We start from the raw sequence: 19,853 nt of genomic DNA, 5'->3' as shown, positions 1-19,853 counted from the left end.
TTGGGCGAGAGCAGTACTAGGATGGGTGACCCCTGGAAGTCCTCGTGTTCACCCTTTTTTCGTTTTTTCTATTTTTGATTACTTGTTGACAGATTTTCGGCTCAATCATCTGAATCTCGATCGGGACCAGATAAGACATGTGAAATGAAAGTAGCTCACTGCCGGATTTGGACAAAATTGTAGGCTAATTTGATTGTAAACGGCAAACGGACGAGACTCATTACTACGCAATGAGCTGACGAGATTTTAGCCGAATTCCTTCTCTAAGACCCTCTAATTTGCGATTTACCGCTTCTGTTAAGCTTTCGTTTCCTCGAGAAATCCGCTTAGGAAGTTCGAAATTCGATTCCGGTTCCATTTTATCGTATCCCAGGCATAATAGCTTTACATTCGTTATTTCCTTCTTCTTATTTTTTTTTCTATTTTCTGGGAACATTTCGATTTTTGTTGTCGTGAGCCGGTTCTGTGCGGAAGGGTATGACGCAGATTACTCCGAGACGGTTAACTCATTAAAACAATTATTTCGACTGTTTTATCCATAATTTACGTAAACGGTCGCGACACGAGGTCTTCCCAGGGAGGTCACCCATCCTACTCTGCCATCGCGCCAGAACGCTTAACTTCATGTTATGATTGGGCGAGCAGTGCCGCGTGTTGTCCATCGCCGCCCGCTCCACACGTACTCGAGGGATATAAGATAAACATCCCACTCAATGTCGGGTGCGATCATACCAGCACTAATGCACGGATCCCATCAGAACTCCGAAGTTAAGCGTGCTTGGGCGAGAGTACTAGGATGGGTGACCCCCTGGAAGTCCCGTGTTTTTTCTCTATTTTTGATTACTTGTTGACAGACGATTTTCGGCTCAAATCATCTGAATCTCGATCGGGACCAGATAAGACATGTGAAATGAAAGTAGCTCGGGCACTGCCGGATTTGGACAAAATTGTAGGCTAATTTGATTGTAAACGGGCAAACGGACGAGACTCATTACTACGCATGAGCTGACGAGATTTAGCCGAATTCCTTCTCTAAGACCCTCTATTTGCGATTTAACCGCTTCTGTTAAGCTTTCGTTTCCTCGAGAAATCCGCTTAGGAAGTTCGAAATTCGATTCCGGTTCCATTTTAATCGTATCCCAGGCATAATAATAGCTTTACATTCGTTATTTCCTTCTTCTTATTTTTTTTTCTATTTTCTGGGAACATTATCGATTTTTGTTGTCGTGAGCCGGTTCTGTGCGGAAGGGTATGACGCAGATTACTCCGGAGACGGTTAACTCATTAAAAACAATTATTTCGACTGTTTTATATCCATAATTTACGTAAACGGTCGCGACACGAGGTCTTCCCAGGGAGGTCACCCATCCTAGCTCTGCCATCGCGCCAGAACGCTTAACTTCATGGTTATGATTGGGCGAGAGCAGTGCCGCGTGTTGTCCATCGCCGCCCGCTCCACACGTACTCGAGGGATATAAGAATAAACATCCCACTCAATGTCGGGTGCGATCATACCAGCACTAATGCACCGGATCCCATCAGAACTCCGAAGTTAAGCGTGCTTGGGCGAGAGCAGTACTAGGATGGGTGACCCCCTGGGAAGTCCTCGTGTTGCACCCTTTTCGTGTTTTTCTATTTTTGATTACTTGTTGACAGACGATTTTCGGCTCAAATCATCTGAATCTCGATCGGGACCAGATAAGACATGTGAAATGAAAGTAGCTCGGGCACTGCCGGATTTGGACAAAATTGTAGGCTAATTTGATTGTAAACGGGCAAACGGACGAGACTCATAACTACGCAATGAGCTGACGAGATTTACCCGAATTCCTTCTCTATGACCCTCTAATTTGCGATTTACCGCTTCTGTTAAGCTTTCGTTTCCTCGAGAAATCCGCTTAGGAAGTTCGAAATTCGATTCCGGTTCCATTTTATCGTATCCCAGGCATAATAATAGCTTTACATTCGTTATTTCCTTCTTCTTATTTTTTTTTCTATTTTCTGGGAACATTTATCGATTTTTGTTGTCGTGAGCCGGTTCTGTGCGGAAGGGTATGACGCAGATTACTCCGGAGACGGTTAACTCATTAAAAACAATTATTTCGACTGTTTTATCCATAATTTACGTAAACGGTCGCGACACGAGGTCTTCCCAGGGAGGTCACCCATCCTAGCTCTGCCATCGCGCCAGAACGCTTAACTTCATGGTTATGATTGGGCGAGAGCAGTGCCGCGTGTTGTCCATCGCCGCCCGCTCCACACGTACTCGAGGGATATAAGAATAAACATCCCACTCAATGTCGGGTGCGATCATACCAGCACTAATGCACCGGATCCCATCAGAACTCCGAAGTTAAGCGTGCTTGGGCGAGAGCAGTACTAGGATGGGTGACCCCTGGGAAGTCCTCGTGTTGCACCCTTTTCGTGTTTTTCTATTTTTGATTACTTGTTGACAGACGATTTTCGGCTCAAATCATCTGAATCTCGATCGGGACCAGATAAGACATGTGAAATGAAAGTAGCTCGGGCACTGCCGGATTTGGACAAAATTGTAGGCTAATTTGATTGTAAACGGGCAAACGGACGAGACTCATTACTACGCAATGAGCTGACGAGATTTTAGCCGAATTCCTTCTCTAAGACCCTCTAATTTGCGATTTACCGCTTCTGTTAAGCTTTCGTTTCCTCGAGAAATCCGCTTAGGAAGTTCGAAATTCGATTCCGGTTCCATTTTATCGTATCCCAGGCATAATAATAGCTTTACATTCGTTATTTCCTTCTTCTTATTTTTTTTCTATTTTCTGGGAACATTTATCGATTTTTGTTGTCGTGAGCCGGTTCTGTGCGGAAGGGTATGACGCAGATTACTCCGGAGACGGTTAACTCATTAAAAACAATTATTTCGACTGTTTTATCCATAATTTACGTAAACGTCGCGACACGAGGTCTTCCCAGGGAGGTCACCCATCCTAGCTCTGCCATCGCGCCAGAACGCTTAACTTCATGGTTATGATTGGGCGAGAGCAGTGCCGCGTGTTGTCCATCGCCGCCCGCTCCACACGTACTCGAGGGATATAAGAATAAACATCCCACTCAATGTCGGGTGCGATCATACCAGCACTAATGCACCGGATCCCATCAGAACTCCGAAGTTAAGCGTGCTTGGGCGAGAGCAGTACTAGGATGGGTGACCCCCTGGGAAGTCCTCGTGTTGCACCCTTTTCGTGTTTTTCTATTTTTGATTACTTGTTGACAGACGATTTTCGGCTCAAATCATCTGAATCTCGATCGGGACCAGATAAGACATGTGAAATGAAAGTAGCTCGGGCACTGCCGGATTTGGACAAAATTGTAGGCTAATTTGATTGTAAACGGGCAAACGGACGAGACTCATTACTACGCAATGAGCTGACGAGATTTTAGCCGAATTCCTTCTCTAAGACCCTCTAATTTGCGATTTACCGCTTCTGTTAAGCTTTCGTTTCCTCGAGAAATCCGCTTAGGAAGTTCGAAATTCGATTCCGGTTCCATTTTATCGTATCCCAGGCATAATAATAGCTTTACATTCGTTATTTCCTTCTTCTTATTTTTTTTCTATTTTCTGGGAACATTTATCGATTTTTGTTGTCGTGAGCCGGTTCTGTGCGGAAGGGTATGACGCAGATTACTCCGGAGACGGTTAACTCATTAAAAACAATTATTTCGACTGTTTTATCCATAATTTACGTAAACGGTCGCGACACGAGGTCTTCCCAGGGAGGTCACCCATCCTAGCTCTGCCATCGCGCCAGAACGCTTAACTTCATGGTTATGATTGGGCGAGAGCAGTGCCGCGTGTTGTCCATCGCCGCCCGCTCCACACGTACTCGAGGGATATAAGAATAAACATCCCACTCAATGTCGGGTGCGATCATACCAGCACTAATGCACCGGATCCCATCAGAACTCCGAAGTTAAGCGTGCTTGGGCGAGAGCAGTACTAGGATGGGTGACCCCCTGGGAAGTCCTCGTGTTGCACCCTTTTCGTGTTTTTCTATTTTTGATTACTTGTTGACAGACGATTTTCGGCTCAAATCATCTGAATCTCGATCGGGACCAGATAAGACATGTGAAATGAAAGTAGCTCGGGCACTGCCGGATTTGGACAAAATTGTAGGCTAATTTGATTGTAAACGGGCAAACGGACGAGACTCATTACTACGCAATGAGCTGACGAGATTTTAGCCGAATTCCTTCTCTAAGACCCTCTAATTTGCGATTTAACCGCTTCTGTTAAGCTTTCGTTTCCTCGAGAAATCCGCTTAGGAAGTTCGAAATTCGATTCCGGTTCCATTTTATCGTATCCCAGGCATAATAATAGCTTTACATTCGTTATTTCCTTCTTCTTATTTTTTTTCTATTTTCTGGGAACATTTATCGATTTTTGTTGTCGTGAGCCGGTTCTGTGCGGAAGGGTATGACGCAGATTACTCCGGAGACGGTTAACTCATTAAAAACAATTATTTCGACTGTTTTATCCATAATTTACGTAAACGGTCGCGACACGAGGTCTTCCCAGGGAGGTCACCCATCCTAGCTCTGCCATCGCGCCAGAACGCTTAACTTCATGGTTATGATTGGGCGAGAGCAGTGCCGCGTGTTGTCCATCGCCGCCCGCTCCACACGTACTCGAGGGATATAAGAATAAACATCCCACTCAATGTCGGGTGCGATCATACCAGCACTAATGCACCGGATCCCATCAGAACTCCGAAGTTAAGCGTGCTTGGGCGAGAGCAGTACTAGGATGGGTGACCCCCTGGGAAGTCCTCGTGTTGCACCCTTTTCGTGTTTTTCTATTTTTGATTACTTGTTGACAGACGATTTTCGGCTCAAATCATCTGAATCTCGATCGGGACCAGATAAGACATGTGAAATGAAAGTAGCTCGGGCACTGCCGGATTTGGACAAAATTGTAGGCTAATTTGATTGTAAACGGGCAAACGGACGAGACTCATTACTACGCAATGAGCTGACGAGATTTTAGCCGAATTCCTTCTCTAAGACCCTCTAATTTGCGATTTACCGCTTCTGTTAAGCTTTCGTTTCCTCGAGAAATCCGCTTAGGAAGTTCGAAATTCGATTCCGGTTCCATTTTATCGTATCCCAGGCATAATAATAGCTTTACATTCGTTATTTCCTTCTTCTTATTTTTTTTCTATTTTCTGGGAACATTTATCGATTTTTGTTGTCGTGAGCCGGTTCTGTGCGGAAGGGTATGACGCAGATTACTCCGGAGACGGTTAACTCATTAAAAACAATTATTTCGACTGTTTTATCCATAATTTACGTAAACGGTCGCGACACGAGGTCTTCCCAGGGAGGTCACCCATCCTAGCTCTGCCATCGCGCCAGAACGCTTAACTTCATGGTTATGATTGGGCGAGAGCAGTGCCGCGTGTTGTCCATCGCCGCCCGCTCCACACGTACTCGAGGGATATAAGAATAAACATCCCACTCAATGTCGGGTGCGATCATACCAGCACTAATGCACCGGATCCCATCAGAACTCCGAAGTTAAGCGTGCTTGGGCGAGAGCAGTACTAGGATGGGTGACCCCCTGGGAAGTCCTCGTGTTGCACCCTTTTTCGTGTTTTTCTATTTTGATTACTTGTTGACAGACGATTTTCGGCTCAAATCATCTGAATCTCGATCGGGACCAGATAAGACATGTGAAATGAAAGTAGCTCGGGCACTGCCGGATTTGGACAAAATTGTAGGCTAATTTGATTGTAAACGGGCAAACGGACGAGACTCATTACTACGCAATGAGCTGACGAGATTTTAGCCGAATTCCTTCTCTAAGACCCTCTAATTTGCGATTTACCGCTTCTGTTAAGCTTTCGTTTCCTCGAGAAATCCGCTTAGGAAGTTCGAAATTCGATTCCGGTTCCATTTTATCGTATCCCAGGCATAATAATAGCTTTACATTCGTTATTTCCTTCTTCTTATTTTTTTTCTATTTTCTGGGAACATTTATCGATTTTTGTTGTCGTGAGCCGGTTCTGTGCGGAAGGGTATGACGCAGATTACTCCGGAGACGGTTAACTCATTAAAAACAATTATTTCGACTGTTTTATCCATAATTTACGTAAACGGTCGCGACACGAGGTCTTCCCAGGGAGGTCACCCATCCTAGCTCTGCCATCGCGCCAGAACGCTTAACTTCATGGTTATGATTGGGCGAGAGCAGTGCCGCGTGTTGTCCATCGCCGCCCGCTCCACACGTACTCGAGGGATATAAGAATAAACATCCCACTCAATGTCGGGTGCGATCATACCAGCACTAATGCACCGGATCCCATCAGAACTCCGAAGTTAAGCGTGCTTGGGCGAGAGCAGTACTAGGATGGGTGACCCCTGGGAAGTCCTCGTGTTGCACCCTTTTTCGTGTTTTTCTATTTTTGATTACTTGTTGACAGACGATTTTCGGCTCAAATCATCTGAATCTCGATCGGGACCAGATAAGACATGTGAAATGAAAGTAGCTCGGGCACTGCCGGATTTGGACAAAATTGTAGGCTAATTTGATTGTAAACGGGCAAACGGACGAGACTCATTACTACGCAATGAGCTGACGAGATTTTAGCCGAATTCCTTCTCTAAGACCCTCTAATTTGCGATTTAACCGCTTCTGTTAAGCTTTCGTTTCCTCGAGAAATCCGCTTAGGAAGTTCGAAATTCGATTCCGGTTCCATTTTATCGTATCCAGGCATAATAATAGCTTTACATTCGTTATTTCCTTCTTCTTATTTTTTTTTCTATTTTCTGGGAACATTTATCGATTTTTGTTGTCGTGAGCCGGTTCTGTGCGGAAGGGTATGACGCAGATTACTCCGGAGACGGTTAACTCATTAAAAACAATTATTTCGACTGTTTTATCCATAATTTACGTAAACGGTCGCGACACGAGGTCTTCCCAGGGAGGTCACCCATCCTAGCTCTGCCATCGCGCCAGAACGCTTAACTTCATGGTTATGATTGGGCGAGAGCAGTGCCGCGTGTTGTCCATCGCCGCCCGCTCCACACGTACTCGAGGGATATAAGAATAAACATCCCACTCAATGTCGGGTGCGATCATACCAGCACTAATGCACCGGATCCCATCAGAACTCCGAAGTTAAGCGTGCTTGGGCGAGAGCAGTACTAGGATGGGTGACCCCCTGGGAAGTCCTCGTGTTGCACCCTTTTTCGTGTTTTTCTATTTTTGATTACTTGTTGACAGACGATTTTCGGCTCAAATCATCTGAATCTCGATCGGGACCAGATAAGACATGTGAAATGAAAGTAGCTCGGGCACTGCCGGATTTGGACAAAATTGTAGGCTAATTTGATTGTAAACGGGCAAACGGACGAGACTCATTACTACGCAATGAGCTGACGAGATTTTAGCCGAATTCCTTCTCTAAGACCCTCTAATTTGCGATTTACCGCTTCTGTTAAGCTTTCGTTTCCTCGAGAAATCCGCTTAGGAAGTTCGAAATTCGATTCCGGTTCCATTTTAATCGTATCCCAGGCATAATAATAGCTTTACATTCGTTATTTCCTTCTTCTTATTTTTTTTCTATTTTCTGGGAACATTTATCGATTTTTGTTGTCGTGAGCCGGTTCTGTGCGGAAGGGTATGACGCAGATTACTCCGGAGACGGTTAACTCATTAAAAACAATTATTTCGACTGTTTTATACATAATTTACGTAAACGGTCGCGACACGAGGTCTTCCCAGGGAGGTCACCCATCCTACCTCTGCCATCGCGCCAGAACGCTTAACTTCATGGTTATGATTGGGCGAGAGCAGTGCCGCGTGTTGTCCATCGCCGCCCGCTCCACACGTACTCGAGGGATATAAGAATAAACATCCCACTCAATGTCGGGTGCGATCATACCAGCACTAATGCACCGGATCCCATCAGAACTCCGAAGTTAAGCGTGCTTGGGCGAGAGCAGTACTAGGATGGGTGACCCCTGGGAAGTCCTCGTGTTGCACCCTTTTTCGTGTTTTTCTATTTTGATTACTTGTTGACAGACGATTTTCGGCTCAAATCATCTGAATCTCGATCGGGACCAGATAAGACATGTGAAATGAAAGTAGCTCGGGCACTGCCGGATTTGGACAAAATTGTAGGCTAATTTGATTGTAAACGGGCAAACGGACGAGACTCATTACTACGCAATGAGCTGACGAGATTTTAGCCGAATTCCTTCTCTAAGACCCTCTAATTTGCGATTTACCGCTTCTGTTAAGCTTTCGTTTCCTCGAGAAATCCGCTTAGGAAGTTCGAAATTCGATTCCGGTTCCATTTTATCGTATCCCAGGCATAATAATAGCTTTACATTCGTTATTTCCTTCTTCTTATTTTTTTTTCTATTTTCTGGGAACATTTATCGATTTTTGTTGTCGTGAGCCGGTTCTGTGCGGAAGGGTATGACGCAGATTACTCCGGAGACGGTTAACTCATTAAAAACAATTATTTCGACTGTTTTATCCATAATTTACGTAAACGGTCGCGACACGAGGTCTTCCCAGGGAGGTCACCCATCCTAGCTCTGCCATCGCGCCAGAACGCTTAACTTCATGGTTATGATTGGGCGAGAGCAGTGCCGCGTGTTGTCCATCGCCGCCCCGCTCCACACGTACTCGAGGGATATAAGAATAAACATCCCACTCAATGTCGGGTGCGATCATACCAGCACTAATGCACCGGATCCCATCAGAACTCCGAAGTTAAGCGTGCTTGGGCGAGAGCAGTACTAGGATGGGTGACCCCCTTGAAGTCCTCGTGTTGCACCCTTTTTCGTGTTTTTCTATTTTTGATTACTTGTTGACAGACGATTTTCGGCTCAAATCATCTGAATCTCGATCGGGACCAGATAAGACATGTGAAATGAAAGTAGCTCGGGCACTGCCGGATTTGGACAAAATTGTAGGCTAATTGATTGTAAACGGGCAAAACGGACGAGACTCATTACTACGCAATGAGCTGACGAGATTTTAGCCGAATTCCTTCTCTAAGACCCTCTAATTTGCGATTTACCGCTTCTGTTAAGCTTTCGTTTCCTCGAGAAATCCGCTTAGGAAGTTCGAAATTCGATTCCGGTTCCATTTTATCGTATCCCAGGCATAATAATAGCTTTACATTCGTTATTTCCTTCTTCTTATTTTTTTTCTATTTTCTGGGAACATTTATCGATTTTTGTTGTCGTGAGCCGGTTCTGTGCGGAAGGGTATGACGCAGATTACTCCGGAGACGGTTAACTCATTAAAAACAATTATTTCGACTGTTTTATCCATAATTTACGTAAACGGTCGCGACACGAGGTCTTCCCAGGGAGGTCACCCATCCTAGCTCTGCCATCGCGCCAGAACGCTTAACTTCATGGTTATGATTGGGCGAGAGCAGTGCCGCGTGTTGTCATCGCCGCCCGCTCCACACGTACTCGAGGGATATAAGAATAAACATCCCACTCAATGTCGGGTGCGATCATACCAGCACTAATGCACCGGATCCCATCAGAACTCCGAAGTTAAGCGTGCTTGGGCGAGAGCAGTACTAGGATGGGTGACCCCTGGGAAGTCCTCGTGTTGCACCCTTTTTCGTGTTTTTCTATTTTTGATTACTTGTTGACAGACGATTTTCGGCTCAAATCATCTGAATCTCGATCGGGACCAGATAAGACATGTGAAATGAAAGTAGCTCGGGCACTGCCGGATTTGGACAAAATTGTAGGCTAATTTGATTGTAAACGGGCAAACGGACGAGACTCATTACTACGCAATGAGCTGACGAGATTTAAGCCGAATTCCTTCTCTAAGACCCTCTAATTTGCGATTTACCGCTTCTGTTAAGCTTTCGTTTCCGTCGAGAAATCCGCTTAGGAAGTTCGAAATTCGATTCCGGTTCCATTTTATCGTATCCCAGGCATAATAATAGCTTTACATTCGTTATTTCCTTCTTCTTATTTTTTTTTCTATTTCTGGGAACATTTATCGATTTTGTTTGTCGTGAGCCGGTTCTGTGCGGAAGGGTATGACGCAGATTACTCCGGAGACGGTTAACTCATTAAAAACAATTATTTCGACTGTTTATCCATAATTTACGTAAACGGTCGCGACACGAGGTCTTCCAGGGAGGTCACCCATCCTAGCTCTGCCATCGCGCCAGAACGCTTAACTTCATGGTTATGATTGGGCGAGAGCAGTGCCGCGTGTTGTCCATCGCCGCCCGCGTCCACACGTACTCGAGGGATATAAGAATAAACATCCCACTCAATGTCGGGTGCGATCATACCAGCACTAATGCACCGGATCCCATCAGAACTCCGAAGTTAAGCGTGCTTGGGCGAGAGCAGTACTAGGATGGGTGACCCCTGGGAAGTCCTCGTGTTGCACCCTTTTTCGTGTTTTTCTATTTTGATTACTTGTTGACAGACGATTTTCGGCTCAAATCATCTGAATCTCGATCGGGACCAGATAAGACATGTGAAATGAAAGTAGCTCGGGCACTGCCGGATTTGGACAAAATTGTAGGCTAATTTGATTGTAAACGGGCAAACGGACGAGACTCATTACTACGCAATGAGCTGACGAGATTTAGCCGAATTCCTTCTCTAAGACCCTCTAATTTGCGATTTACCGCTTCTGTTAAGCTTTCGTTTCCTCGAGAAATCCGCTTAGGAAGTTCGAAATTCGATTCCGGTTCCATTTTAATCGTATCCCAGGCATAATAATAGCTTTACATTCGTTATTTTCCTTCTTCTTATTTTTTTTCTATTTTCTGGGAACATTTATCGATTTTTGTTGTCGTGAGCCGGTTCTGTGCGGAAGGGTATGACGCAGATTACTCCGAGACGGTTAACTCATTAAAAACAATTATTTCGACTGTTTTATCCATAATTTACGTAAACGGTCGCGACACGAGGTCTTCCCAGGGAGGTCACCCATCCTAGCTCTGCCATCCGCCAGAACGCTTAACTTCATGGTTATGATTGGGCGAGAGCAGTGCCGCGTGTTGTCCATCGCCGCCCGCATCCACACGTACTCGAGGGATATAAGAATAAACATCCCACTCAATGTCGGGTGCGATCATACCAGCACTAATTGCACCGGATCCCATCAGAACTCCGATGTTAAGCGTGCTTGGGCGAGAGCAGTACTAGGATGGTGACCCCCTGGGAAGTCCTCGTGTTGCACCCTTTTTCGTGTTTTCTATTTTGATTACTTGTTGACAGACGATTTTCGGCTTCAAATACATCTGAATCTCGATCGGGACCAGATAAACTATGTGAAATGAAAGTAGCTCGGGCACTGCCGGATTTGGACAAAATTGTAGGCTAATTTGAGTGTAAACGGGCAAACGGACCGAACTCATTACTACGCAATGAGCTGACGAGATTTTAGCCGAATTCCTTCTCTAAGACCTCTAATTGCGATGTACCGCTTCTGTTAAGCTTCGTTTCCTTCGAGAAATCCGCTTAGGAAGTTCAACATTCGATCCGTTCCATTTTAATCGTATCCCAGGCATAATAATGAGCTTTACATTCGTTATTTCCTTCTTCTTATTTTGTTTTCTATTTTTGGGAACATTTATCGATTTTGTTGTCGTGAGCCGGTTCTGTGCGGAAGGGTATGACGCAGATTACTCCGGAGACGGTTAACTCATTAAAAACAATTATTTCGACTGTTTATACATAATTTACGTAAACGGTCGCGATACGAGGTCTTCCCAGGGAGGTCACCCATCCTAGCTCTGCCATCGCGCCAGAACGCTTAACTTCATGGTTATGATTGGCGAGAGCAGTGCCGCGTGTTGTCCATCGCCGCCCGCTCCACACGTACTCGAGGGATATAAGAATAAACATCCCACTCAATGTCGGGTGCGATCATACCAGCACTAATGCACCGGATCCCATCAGAACTCCGAAGTTAAGCGTGCTTGGGCGAGCAGTACTAGGATGGTGACCCCTGGGAAGTCCTCGTGTTGCACCCTTTTCGTGTTTTTCTATTTTTGATTACTTGTTGACAGACGATTTTCGGCTCAAATCATCTGAATCTCGATCGGACCAGATAAGACATGTGAAATGAAAGTAGCTCGGGCACTGCCGGATTTGGACAAAATTGTAGGCTAATTTGATTGTAAACGGGCAAACGGACGAGACTCATTACTACGCAATGAGCTGACGAGATTTTAGCCGAATTCCTTCTCTAAGACCCTCTAATTTGCGATTTACCGCTTCTGTTAAGCTTTCGTTTCCTCGAGAAATCCGCTTAGGAAGTTCGAAATTCGATTCCGGTTCCATTTTAATCGTATCCCATGCATAATAATAGCTTTACTTCGTTATTTCCTTCTTCTTATTTTTTTCTATTTTCTGGGAACATTTATCATTTTTGTTGTCCGTGAGCCGGTGCTGTGCGGAAGGGTATGACGCAGATTGACTCCGGAGTACGGTTAACTAATTAAAAACAATTATTTCGACTGTTTTATCCATATTTACGTAAACGGTCGCGACACGAGGTCTTCCCAGGGGAGGTCACCCTCCTACTCTGTCTAGCCAGCGCCCAGAACGCTTAACTTCGTGGGTTAGATTGGGCGAGAAGCAGTGCCAGCGTGTTGTCCATCGCCGCCCCGTCCACACGTACTCGAGGGATTAGAAGAATAAACATCCCACTTCAATGTCGGGTGCGTCTACCAGCACTATGCACGATCCCATCAAACTCCGAAGTTAAGCGTGCTTGGGCGAGAGCAGTACTAGGATGGGTGACCCCTGGAAGTCCTCGTGTTGCACCCTTTTCGTGTTTTTCTATTTTTGATTACTTGTTGACAGACGATTTTCGGCTCAAATCATCAGAATCTCGATCGGGACCAGATAAGACATGTGAAATGAAAGTAGCTCGGGCACTGCCGGATTTGGACAAAATTGTAGGCTAATTTGATTGTAAACGGCAAACGGACGAGACTCATTACTACGCAATGAGCTGACGAGATTTTAGCCGAATTCCTTCTCTAAGACCCTCTAATTTGCGATTTACCGCTTCTGTTAAGCTTTCGTTTCCTCGAGAAATCCGCTTAGGAAGTTCGAAATTCGATTCCGGTTCCATTTTATCGTATCCCAGATAATAATAGCTTTACATTCGTTATTTCCTTCTTCTTATTTTTTTTCTATTTTCTGGGAACATTTATCGATTTTTGTTGTCGTGAGCCGGTTCTGTGCGGAAGGGTATGACGCAGATTACTCCGGAGACGGTTAACTCATTAAAAACAATTATTTCGACTGTTTTATCCATAATTTACGTAAACGGTCGCGACACGAGGTCTTCCCAGGGAGGTCACCCATCCTAGCTCTGCCATCGCGCCAGAACGCTTAACTTCATGGTTATGATTGGGCGAGAGCAGTGCCGCGTGTTGTCCATCGCCGCCCGCTCCACACGTACTCGAGGGATATAAGAATAAACATCCCACTCAATGTCGGTGCGATCATACCAGCACTAATGCACCGGATCCCATCAGAACTCCGAAGTTAAGCGTGGGCGAGAGCAGTACTAGGATGGGACCCCCTGGGAAGTCCTCGTGTTGCACCCTTTTCGTGTTTTTCTATTTTGATTACTTGTTGACAGACGATTTTCGGCTCAAATCATCTGAATCTCGATCGGGACCAGATAAGACATGTGAAATGAAAGTAGCTCGGGCACTGCCGGATTTGGACAAAATTGTAGGCTAATTTGATTGTAAACGGGCAAACGGACGAGACTCATTACTACGCAATGAGCTGACGAGATTTTAGCCGAATTCCTTCTCTAAGACCCTCTAATTTGCGATTTAACCGCTTCTGTTAAGCTTTCGTTTCCTCGAGAAATCCGCTTAGGAAGTTCGAAATTCGATTCCGGTTCCATTTTATCGTATCCCATAATAAAGCTTTACATTCGTTATTTCCTTCTTCTTATTTTTTTTTCTATTTTCTGGGAACATTTATCGATTTTTGTTGTCGTGAGCCGGTTCTGTGCGGAAGGGTATGACGCAGATTACTCCGGAGACGGTTAACTCATTAAAAACAATTATTTCGACTGTTTTATCCATAATTTACGTAAACGGTCGCGACACGAGGTCTTCCCAGGGAGGTCACCCATCCTACCTCTGCCATCGCGCAAGAACGCTTAACTTCATGGTTATGATTGGGCGAGAGCAGTGCCGCGTGTTGTCCATCGCCGCCCGCTCCACACGTACTCGAGGGATATAACAATAAACATCCCACACAATGTCGGGTGGGATCATACCAGCACTAATGCACCGGATCTCATTAGAACTCCGAAGTTAAGCGTGCTTGGGCGAGAGCAGTACTAGAATGGGTGACCCCCTGGGAAGTCCTCGTGTTTTGCACCCTTTTTCGTGTTTTTCTATTTTTGATTACTTGTTGACAGACGATTTTCGGCTCAAATCATCTGAATCTCGATCGGGACCAGATAAGACATGTGAAATGAAAGTAGCTCGGGCACTGCCGGATTTGGACAAAATTGTAGGCTAATTTGATTGTAAACGGGCAAACGGACGAGACTCATTACTACGCAATGAGCTGACGAGATTTTAGCCGAATTCCTTCTCTAAGACCCTCTAATTTGCGATTTACCGCTTCTGTTAAGCTTTCGTTTCCTCGAGAAATCCGCTTAGGAAGTTCGAAATTCGATTCCGGTTCCATTTTATCGTATCACAGGCATAATAATAGCTTTACATTCGTTATTTCATTCTTCTTAATTTTTTTCTTTTTTCTGTGAACATTTATCGATTTTTGTTGTCGTGAGCCGGTTCTGTGCGGAAGGGTATGACGCAGATTACTCCGGAGACGGTTAACTCATTAAAAACAATTATTTCGACTGTTTTATCCATAATTTACGTAAACGGTCGCGACACGAGGTCTTCCCAGGGAGGTCACCCATCCTACCTCTGCCATCGCGCAAGAACGCTTAACTTCATGGTTATGATTGGGCGAGAGCAGTGCCGCGTGTTGTCCATCGCCGCCCGCTCCACACGTACTCGAGGGATATAACAATAAACATCCCACTCAATGTCGGGTGCGATCATACCAGCACTAATGCACCGGATCCCATCAGAACTCCGAAGTTAAGCGTGCTTGGGCGAGAGCAGTACTAGGATGGGTGACCCCCTGGGAAGTCCTCGTGTTGCACCCTTTTCGTGTTTTTCTATTTTTGATTACTTGTTGACAGACGATTTTCGGCTCAAATCATCTGAATCTCGATCGGGACCAGATAAGACATGTGAAATGAAAGTAGCTCGGGCACTGCCGGATTTGGACAAAATTGTAGGCTAATTTGATTGTAAACGGGCAAACGGACGAGACTCATTACTACGCAATGAGCTGACGAGATTTTAGCCGAATTCCTTCTCTAAGACCCTCTAATTTGCGATTTACCGCTTCTGTTAAGCTTTCGTTTCCTCGAGAAATCCGCTTAGGAAGTTCGAAATTCGATTCCGGTTCCATTTTATCGTATCCCAGGCATAATAATTTTTACATTCGTTATTTCCTTCTTCTTATTTTTTTTTCTATTTTCTGGGAACATTTATCGATTTTTGTTGTCGTGAGCCGGTTCTGTGCGGAAGGGTATGACGCAGATTACTCCGGAGACGGTTAACTCATTAAAAACAATTATTTCGACTGTTTTATCCATAATTTACGTAAACGGTCGCGACACGAGGTCTTCCCAGGGAGGTCACCCATCCTAGCTCTGCCATCGCGCCAGAACGCTTAACTTCATGGTTATGATTGGGCGAGAGCAGTGCCGCGTGTTGTCCATCGCCGCCCGCTCCACACGTACTCGAGGGATATAAGAATAAACATCCCACTCAATGTCGGTGCGATCATACCAGCACTAATGCACCGGATCCCATCAGAACTCCGAAGTTAAGCGTGCTTGGCGAGAGCAGTACTAGGATGGGTGACCCCTGGAAGTCCTCGTGTTGCACCCTTTTCGTGTTTTCTATTTTTGATTACTTTGTTGACAGACGATTTTCGGCTCAAATCATCTGAATCTCGATCGGGACCAGATAAGACATGTGAAATTAACGTAGCTCGGGCACTGCCGGATTTGGACAAAATTGTAGGCTAATTTGATTGTAAACGGGCAAACGGACGAGACTCATTACTACGCAATGAGCTGACGAGATTTTAGCCGAATTCCTTCTCTAAGACCCTCTAATTTGCGATTTACGCTTCTGTTAAGCTTTCGTTTCCTCGAGAAATCCGCTTAGGAAGTTCGAAATTCGATTCCGGTTCCATTTTATCGTATCCCAGGCATAATAATAGCTTTACATTCGTTATTTCCTTCTTCTTATTTTTTTTTCTATTTTCTGGGAACATTTATCGATTTTTGTTGTCGTGAGCCGGTTCTGTGCGGAAGGGTATGACGCAGATTACTCCGGAAACGGTTAACTCATTAAAAACAATTATTTCGACTGTTTTATCCATAATTTACGTAAACGGTCGCGACACGAGGTCTTCCCAGGGAGGTCACCCATCCTACCTCTGCCATCGCGCCAGAACGCTTAACTTCATGGTTATGATTGGGCGAGAGCAGTGCCGCGTGTTGTCCATCGCCGCCCTCCACACGTACTCGAGGGATATAAGAATAAACATCCCACTCAATGTCGGGTGCGATCATACCAGCACTAATGCACCGGATCCCATCAGAACTCCGAAGTTAAGCGTGCTTGGGCGAGAGCAGTACTAGGATGGGTGACCCCCTGGGAAGTCCTCGTGTTGCACCCTTTTCGTGTTTTTCTATTTTTGATTACTTGTTGACAGACGATTTTCGGCTCAAATCATCTGAATCTCGATCGGGACCAGATAAGACATGTGAAATGAAAGTAGCTCGGGCACTGCCGGATTTGGACAAAATTGTAGGCTAATTTGATTGTAAACGGGCAAACGGACGAGACTCATTACTACGCAATGAGCTGACGAGATTTTAGCCGAATTCCTTCTCTAAGACCCTCTAATTTGCGATTTACCGCTTCTGTTAAGCTTTCGTTTCCTCGAGAAATCCGCTTAGGAAGTTCGAAATTCGATTCGGTTCCATTTTATCGTATCCCAGGCATAATAATAGCTTTACATTCGTTATTTCCTTCTTCTTATTTTTTTTCTATTTTCTGGGAACATTTATCGATTTTTGTTGTCGTGAGCCGGTTCTGTGCGGAAGGGTATGACGCAGATTACTCCGGAGACGGTTAACTCATTAAAAACAATTATTTCGACTGTTTTATCCATAATTTACGTAAACGGTCGCGACACGAGGTCTTCCCAGGGAGGTCACCCATCCTAGCTCTGCCATCGCGCCAGAACGCTTAACTTCATGGTTATGATTGGGCGAGAGCAGTGCCGCGTGTTGTCCATCGCCGCCCGCTCCACACGTACTCGAGGGATATAAGAATAAACATCCCACTCAATGTCGGTGCGATCATACCAGCACTAATGCACCGGATCCCATCAGAACTCCGAAGTTAAGCGTGCTTGGGCGAGAGCAGTACTAGGATGGGTGACCCCCTGGGAAGTCCTCGTGTTGCACCCTTTTCGTGTTTTTCTATTTTTGATTACTTGTTGACAGACGATTTTCGGCTCAAATCATATGAATCTCGATCGGAACCAGATAAGACATGTGAAATGAAAATAGCTTGGGCACTGCCGGATTTGGACAAAATTGTAGGCTAATTTGATTGTAAACGGGCAAACGGACGAGACTCATTCTATGCAATGAGCTGACGAGATTTTCGCCGAATTCCTTCTCTAAGACCCTTTAATTTGCGATTTACCGCTTCTGTTAAGCTTTCGTTTCCTCGAGAAATCCGCTTAGGAAGTTCGAAATTCGATTCCGGTTCTATTTTATTGTATCCCAGGGATAATAATAGCTTTACATTCGTTATTTCCTTCTTCTTATTTTTTTTTCTATTTTCTGGGAACATTTATCGATTTTTGTTGTCGTGAGCCGGTTCTGTGCGGAAGGTATGACGCAGATTACTCCGGAGACGGTTAACTCATTAAAAACAATTATTTCGACTGTTTTATCCATAATTTACGTAACGGTCGCGACACGAGGTCTTCCCAGGGAGGTCACCCATCCTAGCTCTGCCATCGCGCCAGAACGCTTAACTTCATGGTATGATTGGGCGAGAGCAGTGCCGCGTGTTGTCCATCGCCGCCCGCTCCACACGTACTCGAGGGATATAAGAATAAACATCCCACTCAATGTCGGGTGCGATCATACCAGCACTAATGCACCGGATCCCATCAGAACTCGAAGTTAAGCGTGCTTGGGCGAGAGCAGTACTAGGATGGGTGACCCCTGGGAAGTCCTCGTGTTGCACCCTTTTCGTGTTTTTCTATTTTGATTACTTGTGACAGACGATTTTCGGCTCAAATCATCTGAATCTCGATCGGGACCAGATAAGACATGTGAAATGAAAGTAGCTCGGGCACTGCCGGATTGGACAAAATTGTAGGCTAATTTGATTGTAAACGGGCAAACGGACGAGACTCATTACTACGCAATGAGCTGACGAGATTTTAGCCGAATTCCTTCTCTAAGACCCTCTAATTTGCGATTTACGCTTCTGTTAAGCTTTCGTTTCCTCGAGAAATCCGCTTAGGAAGTTCGAAATTCGATTCCGGTTCCATTTTATCGTATCCATGGCATAATAATAGCTTTACATTCGTTATTTCCTTCTTCTTATTTTTTTCTATTTTCTGGGAACATTTATCGATTTTTGTTGTCGTGAGCCGGTTCTGTGCGGAAGGGTATGACGCAGATTACTCCGGAGACGGTTAACTCATTAAAAACAATTATTTCGACTGTTTTATCCATAATTTACGTAAACGGTCGCGACACGAGGTCTTCCCAGGGAGGTCACCCATCCTAGCTCTGCCATCGCGCCAGAACGCTTAACTTCATGGTTATGATTGGGCGAGAGCAGTGCCGCGTGTTGTCCATCGCCGCCGCTCCACACGTACTCGAGGGATATAAGAATAAACATCCCACTCAATGTCGGGTGCGATCATACCAGCACTAATGCACCGGATCCCATCAGAACTCCGAAGTTAAGCGTGCTTGGGCGAGAGCAGTACTAGGATGGGTGACCCCCTGGGAAGTCCTCGTGTTGCACCCTTTTTCGTGTTTTTCTATTTTTGATTACTTGTTGACAGACGATTTTCGGCTCAAATCATCTGAATCTCGATCGGGACCAGATAAGACATGTGAAATGAAAGTAGCTCGGGCACTGCCGGATTTGGACAAAATTGTAGGCTAATTTGATTGTAAACGGGCAAACGGACGAGACTCATTACTACGCAATGAGCTGACGAGATTTTAGCCGAATTCCTTCTCTAAGACCCTCTAATTTGCGATTTACCGCTTCTGTTAAGCTTTCGTTTCCTCGAGAAATCCTTAGGAAGTTCGAAATTCGATTCCGGTTCCATTTTATCGTATCCCAGGCATAATAATAGCTTTACATTCGTTATTTCCTTCTTCTTATTTTTTTTCTATTTCTGGGAACATTTATCGATTTTTGTTGTCGTGAGCCGGTTCTGTGCGGAAGGGTATACGAGATTACTCCGGAGACGGTTAACTCATTAAAACAATTATTTCGACTGTTTTATCCATAATTTACGTAAACGGTCGCGACACGAGGTCTTCCAGGGAGGTCACCCATCCTGCTCTGCCATCGCGCCAGAACGCTTAACTTCATGGTTATGATTGGGCGAGAGCAGTGCCGCGTGTTGTCCATCGCCGCCCGCTCCACACGTACTCGAGGGATATA

General features: G+C 45.2%; 21 non-coding genes and 3 pseudogenes across 21 annotated transcripts; all 24 read left to right on the top strand.

The window, feature by feature from the left end:
- The first annotated feature begins 718 nt into the window (after window positions 1–718).
- On the top strand, window positions 719–831 carry LOC142536347 (5S ribosomal RNA; annotated as a pseudogene).
- A 670-nt stretch (window positions 832–1,501) lies between these two features.
- Window positions 1,502–1,620, top strand: LOC142536331 (5S ribosomal RNA). Its single transcript, XR_012818171.1, has one exon. It is a non-coding gene; the product is annotated as a 5S ribosomal RNA (ribosomal RNA).
- A 682-nt stretch (window positions 1,621–2,302) lies between these two features.
- LOC142536337 (5S ribosomal RNA) lies at window positions 2,303–2,420 on the top strand. The gene has a single exon (XR_012818177.1). It is a non-coding gene; the product is annotated as a 5S ribosomal RNA (ribosomal RNA).
- A 681-nt stretch (window positions 2,421–3,101) lies between these two features.
- LOC142536330 (5S ribosomal RNA) lies at window positions 3,102–3,220 on the top strand. Its single transcript, XR_012818170.1, has one exon. It is a non-coding gene; the product is annotated as a 5S ribosomal RNA (ribosomal RNA).
- Window positions 3,221–3,902: 682 nt separating this feature from the next.
- LOC142536329 (5S ribosomal RNA) lies at window positions 3,903–4,021 on the top strand. Its single transcript, XR_012818169.1, has one exon. It is a non-coding gene; the product is annotated as a 5S ribosomal RNA (ribosomal RNA).
- A 683-nt stretch (window positions 4,022–4,704) lies between these two features.
- On the top strand, window positions 4,705–4,823 carry LOC142536328 (5S ribosomal RNA). Its single transcript, XR_012818168.1, has one exon. It is a non-coding gene; the product is annotated as a 5S ribosomal RNA (ribosomal RNA).
- Window positions 4,824–5,505: 682 nt separating this feature from the next.
- LOC142536351 (5S ribosomal RNA) lies at window positions 5,506–5,624 on the top strand. The gene has a single exon (XR_012818187.1). It is a non-coding gene; the product is annotated as a 5S ribosomal RNA (ribosomal RNA).
- A 682-nt stretch (window positions 5,625–6,306) lies between these two features.
- On the top strand, window positions 6,307–6,424 carry LOC142536336 (5S ribosomal RNA). Its single transcript, XR_012818176.1, has one exon. It is a non-coding gene; the product is annotated as a 5S ribosomal RNA (ribosomal RNA).
- Window positions 6,425–7,108: 684 nt separating this feature from the next.
- Window positions 7,109–7,227, top strand: LOC142536350 (5S ribosomal RNA). Its single transcript, XR_012818186.1, has one exon. It is a non-coding gene; the product is annotated as a 5S ribosomal RNA (ribosomal RNA).
- Window positions 7,228–7,911: 684 nt separating this feature from the next.
- LOC142536335 (5S ribosomal RNA) lies at window positions 7,912–8,029 on the top strand. The gene has a single exon (XR_012818175.1). It is a non-coding gene; the product is annotated as a 5S ribosomal RNA (ribosomal RNA).
- A 684-nt stretch (window positions 8,030–8,713) lies between these two features.
- LOC142536340 (5S ribosomal RNA) lies at window positions 8,714–8,831 on the top strand. Its single transcript, XR_012818179.1, has one exon. It is a non-coding gene; the product is annotated as a 5S ribosomal RNA (ribosomal RNA).
- A 682-nt stretch (window positions 8,832–9,513) lies between these two features.
- LOC142536334 (5S ribosomal RNA) lies at window positions 9,514–9,631 on the top strand. Its single transcript, XR_012818174.1, has one exon. It is a non-coding gene; the product is annotated as a 5S ribosomal RNA (ribosomal RNA).
- A 683-nt stretch (window positions 9,632–10,314) lies between these two features.
- On the top strand, window positions 10,315–10,432 carry LOC142536333 (5S ribosomal RNA). The gene has a single exon (XR_012818173.1). It is a non-coding gene; the product is annotated as a 5S ribosomal RNA (ribosomal RNA).
- Window positions 10,433–11,114: 682 nt separating this feature from the next.
- Window positions 11,115–11,233, top strand: LOC142536342 (5S ribosomal RNA). Its single transcript, XR_012818181.1, has one exon. It is a non-coding gene; the product is annotated as a 5S ribosomal RNA (ribosomal RNA).
- A 678-nt stretch (window positions 11,234–11,911) lies between these two features.
- Window positions 11,912–12,026, top strand: LOC142536344 (5S ribosomal RNA). The gene has a single exon (XR_012818183.1). It is a non-coding gene; the product is annotated as a 5S ribosomal RNA (ribosomal RNA).
- Window positions 12,027–12,714: 688 nt separating this feature from the next.
- Window positions 12,715–12,825, top strand: LOC142536348 (5S ribosomal RNA; annotated as a pseudogene).
- Window positions 12,826–13,503: 678 nt separating this feature from the next.
- On the top strand, window positions 13,504–13,616 carry LOC142536346 (5S ribosomal RNA; annotated as a pseudogene).
- Window positions 13,617–14,294: 678 nt separating this feature from the next.
- Window positions 14,295–14,415, top strand: LOC142536341 (5S ribosomal RNA). The gene has a single exon (XR_012818180.1). It is a non-coding gene; the product is annotated as a 5S ribosomal RNA (ribosomal RNA).
- A 683-nt stretch (window positions 14,416–15,098) lies between these two features.
- LOC142536349 (5S ribosomal RNA) lies at window positions 15,099–15,217 on the top strand. Its single transcript, XR_012818185.1, has one exon. It is a non-coding gene; the product is annotated as a 5S ribosomal RNA (ribosomal RNA).
- Window positions 15,218–15,897: 680 nt separating this feature from the next.
- Window positions 15,898–16,013, top strand: LOC142536345 (5S ribosomal RNA). Its single transcript, XR_012818184.1, has one exon. It is a non-coding gene; the product is annotated as a 5S ribosomal RNA (ribosomal RNA).
- A 680-nt stretch (window positions 16,014–16,693) lies between these two features.
- Window positions 16,694–16,812, top strand: LOC142536338 (5S ribosomal RNA). Its single transcript, XR_012818178.1, has one exon. It is a non-coding gene; the product is annotated as a 5S ribosomal RNA (ribosomal RNA).
- Window positions 16,813–17,492: 680 nt separating this feature from the next.
- Window positions 17,493–17,611, top strand: LOC142536332 (5S ribosomal RNA). Its single transcript, XR_012818172.1, has one exon. It is a non-coding gene; the product is annotated as a 5S ribosomal RNA (ribosomal RNA).
- Window positions 17,612–18,290: 679 nt separating this feature from the next.
- LOC142536343 (5S ribosomal RNA) lies at window positions 18,291–18,407 on the top strand. The gene has a single exon (XR_012818182.1). It is a non-coding gene; the product is annotated as a 5S ribosomal RNA (ribosomal RNA).
- A 676-nt stretch (window positions 18,408–19,083) lies between these two features.
- On the top strand, window positions 19,084–19,202 carry LOC142536327 (5S ribosomal RNA). The gene has a single exon (XR_012818167.1). It is a non-coding gene; the product is annotated as a 5S ribosomal RNA (ribosomal RNA).
- The last annotated feature ends 651 nt before the right edge of the window (window positions 19,203–19,853 follow it).

The sequence above is a fragment of the Primulina tabacum genome, unplaced genomic scaffold (assembly GCF_025594145.1).
Source record: "Primulina tabacum isolate GXHZ01 unplaced genomic scaffold, ASM2559414v2 Contig1306, whole genome shotgun sequence".
In the NCBI taxonomy this organism is placed as follows: domain Eukaryota; kingdom Viridiplantae; phylum Streptophyta; class Magnoliopsida; order Lamiales; family Gesneriaceae; genus Primulina; species Primulina tabacum.
The sequence above is the reverse complement of the archived record's forward strand: the minus strand, read 5'-3'. Positions and strand labels throughout refer to the sequence as shown.